We start from the raw sequence: 16,423 nt of genomic DNA on the forward strand, positions 1-16,423 counted from the left end.
TGGCCCTGTGTGCCTCGGTCGTATGCAGTCCTGATTGTGGCGCTCACCTGCACGGCGCCAAACACGCATACGACCATCATTGGCACCAAGGCAGAAGCGACTCTCATCGCTGAAGACGACACGTCTCCATTCGTCCCTCCATTCACGCCTGTCGCGACACCACTGGAGGCGGGCTGCACGATGTTGGGGCGTGAGCGGAAGGCGGCCTAACGGTGTGCGGGACCGTAGCCCAGCTTCATGGAGACGGTTGCGAATGGTCCTCGCCGATACCCCAGGAGCAACAGTGTCCCTAATTTGCTGGTAAGTGGTGGTGCGGTCCCCTACGGCACTGTGTAGGATCCTACGGTCTTGGCGTGCATCCGTGCGTCGCTGCGGTCCGGTCCCAGGTCGACGGGCACGTGCACCTTCCGCCAACCACTGGCGACAACATCGATGTACTGTGGAGACCTCACGCCCCACGTGTTGAGCAATTCGGCGGTACGTCCACCCGGCCTCCCGCATGCCCACTATACGCCCTCGCTCAAAGTCCGTCAACTGCACATACGGTTCACGTCCACGCTGTCGCGGCATGCTACCAGTGTTAAAGATTGCGATGGAGCTCCGTATGCCACGACAAACTGGCTGACACTGGCGGCGGCGGTGCACAAATGCTGCGCAGCTAGCGCCATTCGACGGTCAACACCGCGGTTCCTGGTGTGTCCGCTGTGCCGTGCGTGTGATCATTGCTTGCACAGCCCTCTCGCAGTGTCCGGAGCAAGTATGGTGGGTCTGACACACCGGTGTCAATGTTTTCTTTTTTCCATTTCCATTAGAGTATATGACAGTGGTCGCAATGTGGGCCTGCGGAAAGGTGGATGGACTTATCGACGGAATGTTGTACATATTGAGTGGGATCTATCAGTGGTGTGTCACTGCTTCCAACAGCGGATTGTTGAACACTTTCACATCGGCAGACCAGGTTCTCGACGAACGCGTAGTACAGACGCATGTCAAGATCGACGCATTGTGCGAACAGCATTGGAACACCGAACAACATCCAGAGACGAAAGTCGGGCACAGTTTGTATCTGCTTTTTTACCAGGCACCATTGAGAACCAACTGCTTGCAGCTGCTATTCAGGTGTCGACAAAGAGTTGACTGGCGACTGGAATTCCGCTCTGTTGTTTTCAGTGATGATAGTAGGTTCTGTCTATATGTGAGTGATGGACGCACCCGTGTATGGCATAGATCTGCTGAGATGCCCACCGTCGAGTGCATTCTCCACGACGCACTAGACCCCTCCAGTGCTTCGGGGTTTGGGGAGCCATCAGTTACAACTCGCGATGACGTTAGGTGTTTCTGCACGCTGAAGTACCCTATGCCCGGTACATGGAACAGGCTGTTCTCTCTGTGATATTGTCATTTCCTCAACAGGAAGGCAATGTGCTTTTTCAGCAGGACATTTCACGCTCACGTATTGCTGCTGCGACGCAACGTGCACGTCGTGGTGTACACAATTGCCCTGCCCAGCAAGGTCACCGGATCTCTCGCCAATTAAACACGCATGGGACGTGATGACTTCCTCGTTCTCCAGAGCCTGCAAGAACCATAGCCGAATTGCAAGAAGGGAAAGATGCTTTGACAGTGTATGGCAGGACGCCATTCGGTACATTTGTGATACTTTGCACGCGAGAATACACTGCTGCATAGCCACCTGAGAGGGTTTCTGTTTGTATTTCTACCACTGTTTGGGACACCCTTTACTGCGTCATGTGTGAATCATTTGATCTGAATTTGTTATCATATACCCCTACAATGATGAACTACCTCCCTCACTTGTTAATAAAATGGCCTTGTCCTTCAGGGTGTTGCACTTCTTCTTTCCCGCAAAACACGTTCACTATGTACAGGTTACTCAGCGGGTTTCTCATTCAGAAATCGCATTCTAATGTTGGTCGTCCATGAGAAGATCGAGTTATGGTCGTGTAAGAAGGAGGAACCTCTACCTGCACGTCTTGGAATTCAACTAAGGCAGGATCGTGGCCTATTGACACTGCACCATACTGTTTCCTTATATTGCTGCACTTGTTAATTTCAATCCCCCTTCTGTCACATGTGAAATAGATCGGTTCCGCATGTGAATAATCAACGTTATGCTGGATCTTTCTAGAGGACAGACCTGTAATTCTCTCGGCTGTGCAGTACCGTACAGTCACTTCACGAACCTTGAGTCAGAAATGAACAACCAAACAGCTACACAATCAACCACAAGGACATTGTGACGACGCATGGAGCACCACGGAATGCATCGCGGCGACCATTGTCCCTGTTTCCTTTAACACGGCAGCAGACAGGAGCAACAGCAGCATGCTCCGTCACAACACTGGACCCATGAGTGGCATCACGTCGCCTTTTATGAAGAGTACCAGTTCTGCGAGAAATATCACAATTGACGTGTCCCTGTGTGGAGGGTCCGATGAGAGCGAATTTTGCCATATTTAATTCGTCTTCATCACACATGACCAGCCCCTGGCGTGATCACACTGATGCCGTTGCGTACACAACATAATTACCTCGAGTTCGCACAGGTGGCAATTTGGACAGCAACTGTTAAATCTATGACATATTAAGACTATGTCCTATTTTCGAGGCCTCCGTGACGTTAGCTTTCTATAAGTTAACGCAAGATCACATCTTTCCCGTGCTGGCCTGACCTACCTCGATACGGAGAGTGTTCGACTTCGACTATTACCTTGGAGAGCACGTTCTCCAGAACTCTAACCCACTCTGTGGCCACAGTTTGCTGAGAGACCGGCATGTTACCACGCAACAGCTGCTATAGTTAATGAACACTGGCATAGAGTCGAAAGAGCGTAGAAGGCTGTACCCATACCCGTCATTCAGCCTCAGTTTGACTCGATGTCTAGCTGGGTTAGAGCTATTATTGCTGACAGTGTTGGCAGCTCTCTGTACTGAATTTCGGAACCTGTATACCCACAAACAGGTTACAAATTTAAACATGTGCTCTTCTTGTTATAGTGTATACCTAAAATGCGTAAAATTTCTTTAGTCGCTGTCCTTCCTGGTATTACAGTGTTTATGGCCAGGACTTTATTTTATTCGATTGATCCTGTACAACTGACTCTACAACTTACTGCATAAAACATTGCCACTAACTACTTTCACGATTGGCTCCTTTCTGAACATTACAATTCTTACAAGCCATGCAGATCCTCAAAGTCTTACATTTCTCACATACAACTGAAATATTTATCTTTTATACAACAATTACCAATGATTTCAATGTTGTAGGAAAGTTCTTGTAGATTATAAATACTTTTGCGTTAAGGGAGATCACTCATCGAAAAGTAGCAGCGTTGTGTTGTCGACAGGCACACAAAAAATTATAAAAACTTGTTAGATTTTGGAGTTATCCTTTGGCGAGACAAAGTAAAACAAACACACACACACAAACACACACACACACACACACACACACACACAAACACACAAACATGTGCCCTACACATGCCCCTACATGCGTTATTATAACTGCGAAAGATACCTACTTTGCTTTCTTTTTTGTGTGCCCATCAACAACTCAACGCGTCTGCTTTTCGGTGAATGGTCGCCTTAAACCCTTGAGTATTAACCAATGAATTATTCAGCATTCGACAAACATAATTATTCTGCTGAACTACATGCAAATAAACCAATGTAACCAATACAGTTAAAATTAAACTTAATTCCTAAATTGGTAGGATCCATTGGCTGCAGGAAGGTTGAACCTACAAGGCAATTAATACCGGGTGGTCAAAAAGTCAGTATAAATTTGAAAACTTAATAAACCACGGAATAATGTAGATAGAGAGGTAAAAATTGACACACATGCTTGGAATGACATGGGGCTTCATTAGAACAAAAAAAAAAAACATATTGCTAGACGCGTGAAAGATCTCTTGCGCGCGTCGTTTCGTGATGATAGTGTGCTCAGCCACCACTTTCGTCATGCTTGGCCTCCCATGTCCCCAGACCTCACTCCGTGCGATTATTGGCTTTGGAGTTACCTGAAGTCGCAAGTGTATCGTGGTCGACCAACATCTCTAGGGATGCTGAAAGAGAACATCCGACGCCAATGCCTCACCATAACTCCGGACATGCTTTACAGTGTTGTACACAACATTATTCCTCGACTACAGCTATTGTTGAGGAATGATGGTGGACATATTGAGCATTTCCTGTAAAGAACATCATCTTTGCTTTGTCTTACTTTGTTATGCTAATTATTGCTATTCTGATCAGATGAAGCGCCATCTGTCGGTCATTTTTTGAACGTTTGTATTTTTTTTTTTTTTTTTGTTCTAATGAAACCCCATGTCATTCCAAGCATTTGTGTCAATTTGTACCTCTCTATCTACATTATTCCGTGATTTATTCAGTTTTTAAATTTGTACTGGCTTTTTGATCACCCGGTATTTCATGAGAAATGAAAAATCTTAGCCAGCTCGAATATTAACCCACATCTCCAACATTTTGCAAGGAGTCTCCTTAACCATTAGGCTACTCGAGTATACCTTCAACAGCGACACAAACATTCAATCTCATCTCTGTTTTTACACTCAAGGGGAGATCCTACTTCTTTCAGAAGAATGGCTGTGAGGGTGGACCCGAACTAACCCTGACATACGACTTTACATCGATTGAATTAAAGATGGTAACATGAATATAATTAGGGGAGGTAAAATCAGTGAAATTGCATCAGTAACGTCATTTTCAGAAATTCTGAACTTGCAACGTTAAGCTCGTGTTGTGGAAAGTATGAATTTTTGATGGGCCAGAAAAGTAGGACAAGAATTATGAGGGAAATATAAAAGACATAAATTGTCTGAGAGACACCTATACAGATACTCGAGCAGCCTAATTGGTTGAGACCGCGATGACTACGGTCGTGCAAGGACATTGTTTACCAATTCCTGCTGCAGCAGCGGCCAGCGAACGTACCAGCAGTTTCTCGAATTTACCAGAAAGTAGCTTGGTTCGAATTTCCATCAAAAAAATGCTCTGAAAACCAATACTTAAATTTTCTTTACAATATGGCAACGAGCAGCCTTCGATATCCGAAATATGTTATAGGCTACATGAGAAAATTTAAGAGACAATGAATCTATATTTCTGCAAATATTGATTGTGTTAAGTTACATACCAATGAGACTGGCCCTCGAATTACCACCAATGCATGTGGTTTAGCGTGTTTCCCCGTCAGTGTAGAAGTCAGAAAGTGCTGATCACTAACGCTAATTCCCTAATCTGGCCTTGACTGAATTCACGCAGTCCCAACTTTTCTGCGTTCCGTAGAACGTTAATGTTTCCCTAGTCGAAATAATGGCTATTGCACACTCGCTAAGGGTTGGAGTGACGTGCACAATTTCATTGCCGGCAAAAATTCCCACAGGAATAATTAACTACCTCTTTGCTATCTGTCGCCACAATATGTGAAGCATATCGTCCACACTTCGCAGATGCAAAGCTCTCAACGCCCTCGCTATTTTCCACACACATGCGTGGTCCGCCGCGAGACGAGAGAGATGTAGAAATTTTTTGTTCTCTAAATGCTTTTATATAATAGAGATCTCCCCACCATGTCGCGTTTGTGTCTCCCAGCATCTTCAGCCAACGGCCGTCTCGTTAGAGGTGAATTTATTCTTTTCTTGTCAGGTCGCCGCTAGCCTTGTAAAGCCGTGCAGCCACTTACCCTCGGTCCCAGCCGTATTTACGTTAAAAGGAACAATGTATTGTTCTGGCCTTGTGCCTTTCTGCGCTGAAGCTCGGAGTTCTCTTGTGAAGTGGGGTGTTCCAATGCCATTAACCACCTGCTCGGTTCGTCTCCAGAATGCATTTCACTTTAACTTATTTATGCATGCCCGTGTCCTTATATTTGTGGACATTGTTCTGTTAGTTTTCGGTACATGAGACTACTGCAATTGCTTTTTGTTTATAATGAAGTTTTCTGGGGATCTCATACTGTATCGTACTGTCGTTATGGACCGAGCTCATGTAAGGTCCGTAAAATCCGGATGCCTTACACATACAATCCCTTCCGAATTAATTTTGTGCTGCTGTGGCCAATGGTTCAGGCATTGCTCATTGCAGTGCAAAATTACAAGCTCAATTAATTTTAATTATCTTCCAGCTACTGGTCTATCCTATGCTAGATGATTTCTTTTGAATATTGTAATTTTTTAATATGAAATGTATTGTTTTACAGTGCATTTCCTATTTAGATTATCGTTGTATGACTTCATAGTCCTTTATAGCAGTTCTTTGACTAATCTAACAACATTTTTCTCTCTAGTACTTGTGGTTAACTTTTATCAAAATGGCCATCCACCCTTTGGATTGTCATTCTGCAATAACTTCAGGCGTTCCACAATTTCCCAAACATTCATGATATTGATGATTATGAAAGATGAGTGAAGTTAAGGAAGCGTTTGTTTCTCTTATCGCTATTCTCAACACGTAAATACTATACAAATATTACAATTTAGCCTCTTAAACAGACATGTATTTATACATATAAAACAGTTAATATTTTTGCATAATACAAACTTTATATTCACTGACATTATTAATCATTAAAAACACATGTTTCCAAAATATACACAAATTCTTATTTAGTTCGTATGGACATTTACAAATTACACATGAAATACAAAATGTAAACATGGTACATTTATGAATATACTTTAGCAATTTACAAATTTAATTACAAAATGCAACTGAAACACATAAAGTACAAATTCGCAGTGGTACAGTTGCGACTGAATATTTACAGGCATCTCAACTCCTTGATGAAGTAATTATCTTTTCCACTCTTAAAAATATTACAATGATCTTGTCACACGCATCACTTTCTTTCTTCATGCACTTTACACTTTGAAGTTAGGGCTGGGTTTGCTTCCCGATGCTGCTGTCGATCAGTGGTGGTTGATGTTACTAGTCAGTTGTAGACTCTTCGCAATGTTGCTGAAGATTGTCGATATTTACAGTTCTGAGTGTTTGATCATGAATTTCGTTATGTATTCAATTCCATGTTGCATTGTTTTGATGACAAACTGCTCGTCCAAGGCAATGCCCTGATGTAATAGCACATGTGCCCTTGTCCATTACTAGCGTCATTGCTATCGAGGTTGATGAGTGTAGCCCCTCAACGATTGCTGCATTTTGATGTTTGATGTCCCCATTATGCGTCCTCTGATTGATGGTTTGACCGCCTTTGGTTGGTTCCTTGGTTAGAATTAAATAACTGCCACGGTTTTGTTGAATATTGCTTTCTGTGGATTCTGTCAAATCTCATACTGGTTTAAGTTATAGGATTTAGAAAGGAATCTTGCTGTCTTCTGCCCTCATCTTCTCTTCTTTTCTTGCTGTATCTTCATGTCTTCTTTGTTGGAACTAGCAACTTCTCAGGCATAGGGACAGGATATGTTATTCAGTGAAAGTTATTCAAAGGATTACCAATTATGTTGTTATGAGGTATGGTCAAGTTTGAATATATAACTTCAGAAGTTTGAATATATAACTTCAGAAGTTTGAATATATAACTTCAGAAGTAATAACTTTCAATTATCAGCTTCTCTATTTGGTATTTGAGAGAAATATTCAAATTTATTTTTCCTGGCGGTTGTACTACGGATCTGTTTGCAACGGTTTGCTATTCTTAGTCGCTTCTATCGTGTCGCCGCCGCTAATGGGGTCGTTTCACTTTCCTCGCAGGTGTGCGTCCTTTGTCCCTTGCTGTTGCTGGTTTTCCCTGTCCTCTCGCTGTTGAGGTGAGGCGTGGGACAATATTCTTCAAGTACACCTGGCTCGGTCTCCGAACTAATGTGAAGCATGAGTCAGTAAATTCATTACTTCGTCTCCAGTTTGTCGTGAATGCTATACTGTGCATTCGTATAACCTCTCAGACTCATAGCTTCCTGTCGACTTTCCACTTCTATCATCAGCTTGTCTTCCTTCCCCAGATGATTGTAGTGATGTGGCTGTGCGTGTGTTCCCCGTTTCACCTACCACTACTTACACGTCTCTTTGTCTAAATTTACAATGAATTTTACATCGAATAACTACATGAATAATACAATTAATATTTACATATGTGTGTGTCAGTACTTTACACAAAATTTATCTTTTACTCCTTACGTTATTTCATTTTATAACGGTTCCTTTACTTTGTAAATGAGCATGGATTGATGATATGTAGATTAGTTAGTGAGTACATCATGCTATCAGTATTTTATATTTTTTGACCTACTTTAACGAATTGAATGATTAGTATTATTGTACTTATATTTGAATAATTACGTTTTTGTCATTCTTCCTGTCTGCCTCTTGAGATCTGCTGTTACCTGAAACATATCTACATTATTTTGTATTACCTGCGATCCATTTATATTTTGTTTTCATGGCTAACTACTGTATGACCACTGCAAGAATTATCATTCATTATCAGCCCTAAGGTGGATGACGTGATGTAGACCTATAGTTTTTCCCGTTCTTGGGTTCATCAATTCTACGGCATTTGCATGAACCACTTTACTAATTAACATGGGTCCCTTATAAGCGGGACAAAATTTATGACAAACCTGTTTTCCTTTATTAGGTAATAAGTGAGTTTTAACAAGAACCAATTGACCCACAGTGAATACCTGCGTGGACACATCTCTGTCTGCTCTGAGCTTCCTTTTTGCAGCTGCTCGTTTTCGAGTGCTAATTTTACCATCTGCAGGATTGATGGTCTTCTGGATGAGGGGGAACTGTACAACTTCTGTTACCCTATCCACTGGTCTTTCATTTTTGAGCACTGTGATTGGTGCTGAGCATGTAGTACTGTGTGGCATTTCGTTAATAATAGTCTGTAAATGATGTAAATTGGCATCCCATGTGGTATGTCGTGAACTACAGTACAGACGACACCATGTTCCAAAAGTTGCCAACCAAGGTTTAGATCTATATTGGGGCCCATTATCTGAAATCAACCTTTCTACATGCCCTACCTGCTTGAGGAAATTGCTTTGTAGTGCCTTACTGATCATAACACCAGTTGCACGTTTCAAAGGGGTCAAAGTGAAATACTTTGATGTTAACTCTAAAACTACAAAGATAAACGTGTTCCCATTCCTTGTCCTTGGTAACAGTCCCATCAAATTCGTTGCTGCTAGATGTTTTAGTTTTTTTCGGTATTATGGGTGATAATGGTGGTCTAGTCTGAAATGGAAAGTGTTTGGCTCGTTAGCAGTCCTTACATTTTTTGAGTACTTGCCGAATACGTCTTTCCTTGTTGGGGAAATGTGCAATCTCTTTAAGTTTCGTAAAACATTTATTCGCCCCATAGTGTCTGTTACGTAAGTGAGTGTACTTGTTTACGAGATCATTAGGAACACATACTGTCCATAAACATGTACCTGGGTCTCGTCTGTAGAGCAGCACATCATTCTTCAGCAAATAATTCTGACGAATGTCAACCGAGTTCTTGTCTTTCAACTTATTTTTGACCCTTAACACTTCTGGATCTTTGTTCTGTTCGTTTGAAGTGTTTGAGAAAGCTGTTGTTATGTAGTTTTCAAAAGGTACTCCTCTTATGTAATATATACCAATTTGGTCTTCATCTGCACCGAACTTCGTGTTACTTGGCGTTGTACCATGTGGACACCGGGAAAGAATATCTGCTAAGGTGTTTGCCGGTCCTGGAATATCTGCTAAGGTGTTTGCCGGTCCTGGGATGTGTTTTACACAGAACTCATACTCTTGCAAGATTAAAATCCACCATGCTAGCCTACCATGCGTCAGCTTTGTTGTGAGTAAAAACCGAATAGTTTTGTGATCTGTACATACAATAATTTTCCTCCTGAACAGAAAATATCTAAACTTTCGGAACTCCAGACTACCGCTGAAGCTTCCAGCTCTGTAATGGAATAATTTCTCTCGATGTTTGATAAGACCCGACTCGCAAATACAATGGTTTTATGAGTTATCTGCGCATCTTGTTCGTAGTGTTGAAATAATACTACGCCTAACCCAGTCTTGGCGCTGTCTGTTGCCATACAAAAATCTTGCTTAAGATCTGGGTGTGACAGTATTGGTGCTTCCGCTAACGCCTTTTTCAACTTCTGAAATTCTTGTTCTGCAGTATAATCCCATATCCATGGAGTGTTTTTACCAGTTAAAGGGCATAATCGGGGTGTAGCTAGAGTGTCTATACAGATGAAACTTTTAAAAAACGTTACTAATCCCAGGAAGCCTCTGAGTGTCTTCCTATTATATGGTGTTTCAAAATTTATTATTGCCTCTAATTTTTCTGGGTTCAGCTTTATTCCCTGTGCAGATATGACATGTCCTAGGAAGTTTATGTGTTGTGTTTCAAATTTGGATTTTTGTAAGTTTACCGTTACTCCATGTTCTTTAAGTGTTTTCAGTAAAGTATCCAAAATTTCATTATGTTTCTCCCACGGTGACTGCTATGAGGATGTCATCCACATGACATGTCAATCGCTCCTGTAACTCCTTAGGTAAAATACTTCCTAGACCTCGAGCAAAAGCTGCGGATGAAATGTTCAATTCGAAGGGGAGTCTTTTAAACCCATAACACCTTCCCTAAGCAGTAAATGCAGCAAATGTCCTGCATTTTGGAACTAATTCAATTTGCCAAAAGCTACTACGTAAATCGAGTGCTGAGAATACTTTTACATTATGAAATTTTTGGCACAAATCTTCTAGTCTCTCGGGACGACCTGTTTCTGGAACTATGATTGTGTTAATTTGTCTTGAATCTAACACCAACCGTATCGTTCCATCCTTCTTTTCCACAACACGGAACTGGCTGTTATAAGTTGACGATACCTGTTCAATAACGCCATGTACCATCTTATTTAACTCCAAGAATATTGCACGTCAGTAACTCAATGGGATGTTATATGGAGCTACTCTAAAAGGCTTGTGGTCCTTAACCTCGAATCTGTGTTGTACATCTTTAATTGCTCCAGGTTTCGGTTCAAATACAATCGCACGCTTGCGTAATATTCCATCTAACTCAACCTTTGCTGATCTGTTAACCCCTCTAGACATCGCATTTTTTTCTCGATCTCTGTGTAAATGTCTTCGAGTATTCCCAAATCTATAGGCCCTGATTCGTTTGTCCTTAGATATCGAGGGTTATCCTGACAAGCAATATCTCCATCTACTTGCATTTGTAACTGTGTATAATTTCATCATGTCTCAGGTTTTCCTCGAATTTTAAGGTGACACTTCCTCTGCCCATATCCAACACAACTTTATGTTGATTGAGGAAGTCAGCTCCGATAATCATATCGACTAACTTCTTTGGTACTATGACAAAATTCGTTTCTATTACATGACCCTGGCAGTCAAATGCTAGTCTTGTCTGCCTTGTGACGTTCGACGAACGTCCCATAATTGGTCCACGTACATTGACCTTCCGTGCTTTTAACACTAATAAATCATTGTCACTATTGCAACGATTGAATAACGGCTCTGATATCGCCGTTAATTCACTCCCACTTTCTACTATTGCGTTAACGACAATACCCTTGACTGTTACACGAAGTATCGGACTTATCTCTGAAGTAGTCTCGCCTTCGACTTCCTTTTAATATGTCCTCCATTACTTCGTAATTTAACCGATGTATGTATGTTTCTTCCATCATAGCTGGATGTTTGTGGGCATCCATGGTTGCGTCATTTTCCATCAACATTTGATGGTCTTCATCGAGAGGTTGGGACGAAGTATTTCCCTTTTTTAAATTGTCCAACTTTAGTCTCGCTGCTTCTAGCTCATCTTCTACCGTAACCAATCTAGATTTTAAATCATAATTTTCACAACTTGCTACTTGCTTTAAATTTGTCTCCTCGTCACATCCGCGTGATCATATTTAATTTGGATTTTAGAGCCTGGCAAGTATTCTTTAAGTGTGACAGTACTTCACACTTAGATTCTGGGGATTTGTCAGATTCTACATTAATTGTGTCTGTACTCGCACCCTGATTCAACTCGTTATCATATTTGGTCTCTGCCTCTGAGAGTTGTAGATTCAAATTTTCAGCTGTGTGGTCTTTTATTACGACGTTGTTTTCTGTGTCTAGTGTGATGATTACATTGTCTCGGTAATACGGCCGTACTATGTCCTCATATGTGCCAAAATTGTATACCTTTGAATCTGATTTATCAGACTATTCACCTACTTCATTTTCAGGTTCGTTTTCCGATCCATACGAAATATTTGCCCTGTTATTTTCCTCTCAATTATCGACTTTTTCTTCCCGAATTTGTTCGATTCCCGCTATCCACAACGCCTCAGACTCTTTCTGCTTTTCTTTCAAAGTTTACTGGAAGAATTTCAGTAGATCTTATAGCGTGTCGAACTTTTGATCAGGTGTACTTATCCGTACTTCCGTCCGCCCCAGTAGCTGAGTGGTCAGCGTGACGGATTGCCGTCCTCCGGGCCCGGGTTCGATTCCCGGCTGGGTCGGAGATTTTCTCCGCTCAGGGACTGGGTGTTGTGTTGTGTTCATCATCATTTCATCCCCATCCGGCGTGCAGGTCGCCCAATGTGGCGCCGAATGTAATAAGACCTGCGCCAAGGCGGCCGGACCTGCCCCGCGAGGGGCCTCCCGGCCAATGACGCCAAACGCTCATCATCATCATCATCCGTACTTCCCTCTTTTTCTGTGACCTATATTAGCCGTATTTTGTCGGTTAATCCTATCGTCTTGATGAATCGTAGATTTACAGGTTACAACAGGATTTGTATTATCCTGCTGAAAATCATTTTTCGTCTGTGCAGAACCAAACATCTGCACCATATACATTAATGCTTCGTCATAATCAAATGGTTCATTACTAGGTGCTCGGAATTCATCCTCAACGTCAGTGTCAATCCACTCTATCTCGTCCCAACACTTCAGTTGTGACTTCTTCCCTATGCGTAGTATCTGTACGGATACCTTCGATCTTTCTGTCGTTCCTGTTCCCAATTCCGATTCTTGTACATCACACCTAATCCTATTTATTGCTGCGGTAGCCTTGTTTCTGCAGAAAGTGTATTATCTGCTTGAACTCCTGCGATACCTATCGTTAGTCAATCCTCACGATTCCCAGGATTTGGTGGTCGTATTTCAACCTCCGTCTGTTGTTAGTTTCTCCGGTAACTACGCGAAGTATTCGCGCGTGGCTGCATTCTCGCACCACTTCCCCATCTGCTTTCTCTCCATGGACCTGGCGATCGCTGATTAAAATCAGTCTGTCGGTTATCCCAAGTTCTCCAGTTTCCATTCCTATTTTCATCTATATTCTGCCTGTTCCAACCATTATTAAAACCATATCCATTACGATGTGGTCTAGTGTTTCCACTACTCCCATTACCGTAATAATTCCCATTTCGTCCAGAATTCTGTCCCAATACCGGCCTGCCATTACTACCATTATTATTATTATTCCATTTACTATTATTTGTTCTTTCAAAATAATTCTGTCCTGAATCGCGACGTCTTTGAGCGTCGTTTTCATACATGAAGTCTACTTCTCTCAATACACGTTTTAAAGTTTCTACATTATCGCCCGGACGTCCTATCAAGGCGTGTTGATACTTAATTGGCAGTTTCTTTTTGCATATTTGAATCAATTCTCCATCGCTATATAGGTTATCTAAGTATTGGTTCCTTCTAGCCATATACTCAAGGAATTAGACTGCAGTTTTCTCACGCGAATTTTCGGATGAGACATTTTGTAATAATCCATATTTTATTCTCATCTGAGCCTCCAGTGACCAATATCTTGCTATAAAGGCAGCTCTAAACGCATCATACGAATCACAAGTTTCCGCTTTCTTCTGCATAGTTTCAGCAACATTTCCCGCCATATGTGCACAAAAGAAATGTAACTTATGTTTCAATGCCCAATGTGTCGGTATTCCTACTTTAAATTGTTCAATAAATGTGCGAAGGTGGAGAATATTTGCATCTTCCTTATAGTGCTGCTATTTCCACACTGTAAGGAAGTGGTTATCGTCAAAACCTCTCGCTTTTCTCTGTGATGTACCTTCTGGGTTTTTAAGCCTGGAATTCTGTCCTAGGTTTGCATCAAATCTACACAAACGTGTGTAACTTGGTTCATTCTGCGTCATTTGTGTCGTAGAATCACTTGCAGATCTAATTACGCAATATACGTGCATAACGCCTGTTATCGGCTCTGTATATTGACGTGCAAGCAATTCTGGCTCGTTAGACGCCGTCCTGTAACCCGTCGATATTCATCCTACAGGTTGTGGCGTTGCGTAACGCGTCTCTACGGTTTGATCAGCGTATGTTACGCTTCGTGCTTGACGTACTGAACCTTGCTGCAAACCACACTCTGGTATTCCCGATTGACCTTTTATTCTTTCTTGAACAAGTGGTCCAAATCCACACTGTTCCCTACGGTTACCGTGATGTTCTGTCATACGCTAGTTTGGACTAATTTCCCTTTCTCGGTTTGCGGTTTCGGACTGACGTACACATGTGCCTTTCCGTCTTACGTCACACATAATTTCGCGGACCCTTTCTGTCGTATTACCGACAACTATTGATTTTGCAGTATTCACAGTAGTATCTACCGACACTAAAGTGGATTCTGTCGTCGTCTACGACTCCTCACAAACGCTTTCTACGTCGCCTCGACTTTCGATCGAACGTACAACTTAAGATCTCAGTCGTTGAAATTGATGTTCGTTTTTCTCCTGTATTTTTAAAATACGAGCATCGAATTTCTTTAATGCTGCATCTGTCCTTCTTTTGTGAGACGCCACCTCAGCAATAACATGTTTTGCTTTTGTCGTCGCTTTGATGGCAAAAGCTTCGACCTGTCGTTTAACCGTTTTAACACTTTGTTGCGTAACTTCACGTTACGTAATCATGTCTAATTGGACAGTGTCAATTTCTGTTCTCAGTTGTTGGTGCCCTGTAACGAGCGGTAGCGTTCTCGCTCCCCACGCCCGGGTTCCCGGGTTCGATTCCCGGCGGGGTCAGGGATTTTCTCTGCCTCGTGATGACTGGGTGTTGTGTGATGTCCTTAGGTTAGTTAGCTTTAAGTAGTTCTAAGTTCTAGGGGACTGATGACCATAGATGTTAAGTCCCATAGTGCTCAGAGCCATTTGAACCATTTTTTTGTAACGAGCGCTTGAAGATATATTTGTGATTCCTTAGCTTCTGTTCGCATTTGATTTAATTGGCCTTTAATATTATCATTCGTTTTTTGTATTTCCCTGTTAGTTTCTTTCAGCCCCAATGTTATGCGCCCATGTAACTCTTTTTGCCCTTGTGTTATGCGCCCTTCTAATTATTTTTGCCCTTGTGTTATGCGCCCGTCTAATTATTTTTGCCCTTATGTTATGCGCCCTTCTATACGCCTTTCTCATTCCTGAGATTGTTGTAATAAACGCTGCAACATTCCAAATATCTTGGCGTTTTAATCTACACAATTTTCGCCTGTTGCCATGTGATGTAACCGTTCCCTATCTCGTTTTTCGTGAACCGTTTCCATCGCTTCCGAACATAGTGTAGGAGCACTAACACCCATTCTTTCATGCAGTTGCAAGCCTGACTGATTCAATATGGTTACGTTTGGTTCAAAATGCTGTAAATCACTATCTGCAGACTCAGCGTATGATTCATTAGCAACCCAGTGCTCATGTCCATTATTTGTACCATATTAAACATCACGTCTTACATTTTCGGTCTCATTCGGTACTTCTACGTATTCTGTCTCGTTCAAATGGCTCTGAGCACTATGGGACTTAACATCGATGGTCATCAGCCCCCTAGAACTTAGAACTACTTAAACCTAACTAACCTAAGGACAGCACACAACACCCAGTCATCACGAGGCAGAGAAAATCCCTGACCCCGCCGGGAATCGAACCCGGGAACGCGGGCGTGGGAAGCGAGAACGCTAACGCACGACCACGAGCGGCGGACCACAACGCAGTTCAACGATGTGTTGCGCCAGCAAATAAGAAATGCATGAATTCTATCTACAATTCCTACGCACTTGAGTCACATTTACATTTACATTTTTCTTCCTCCAACTTGCGTCAGCTTATTATTTGGAAGGATTACGTATTTTGTACCTATCAAAAGCAAATCCTCAATCTATCAGAATACTGTAATCTCGCATCCTACCAGACGTCGCCATGTGTGAGATATGCGCGCAAATGGATAAAACATCTGAATTGTCTTTGTGGTGTCACCGTCATACACCACACTTGCTAGATGGTAGCCTTTAAATCGGCCGCGGTCCGTTAGTATACGTCGGACCCACGTGTCGCCACTATCAGTGATTGCAGACCGAGCGCCGCCACACGGCAGGTCTAGAGAGACATCCTAGCACTTGCCGCAGTTG

Source organism: Schistocerca cancellata, chromosome 4 (assembly GCF_023864275.1).
Source record: "Schistocerca cancellata isolate TAMUIC-IGC-003103 chromosome 4, iqSchCanc2.1, whole genome shotgun sequence".
Lineage (NCBI taxonomy): Eukaryota > Metazoa > Arthropoda > Insecta > Orthoptera > Acrididae > Schistocerca > Schistocerca cancellata.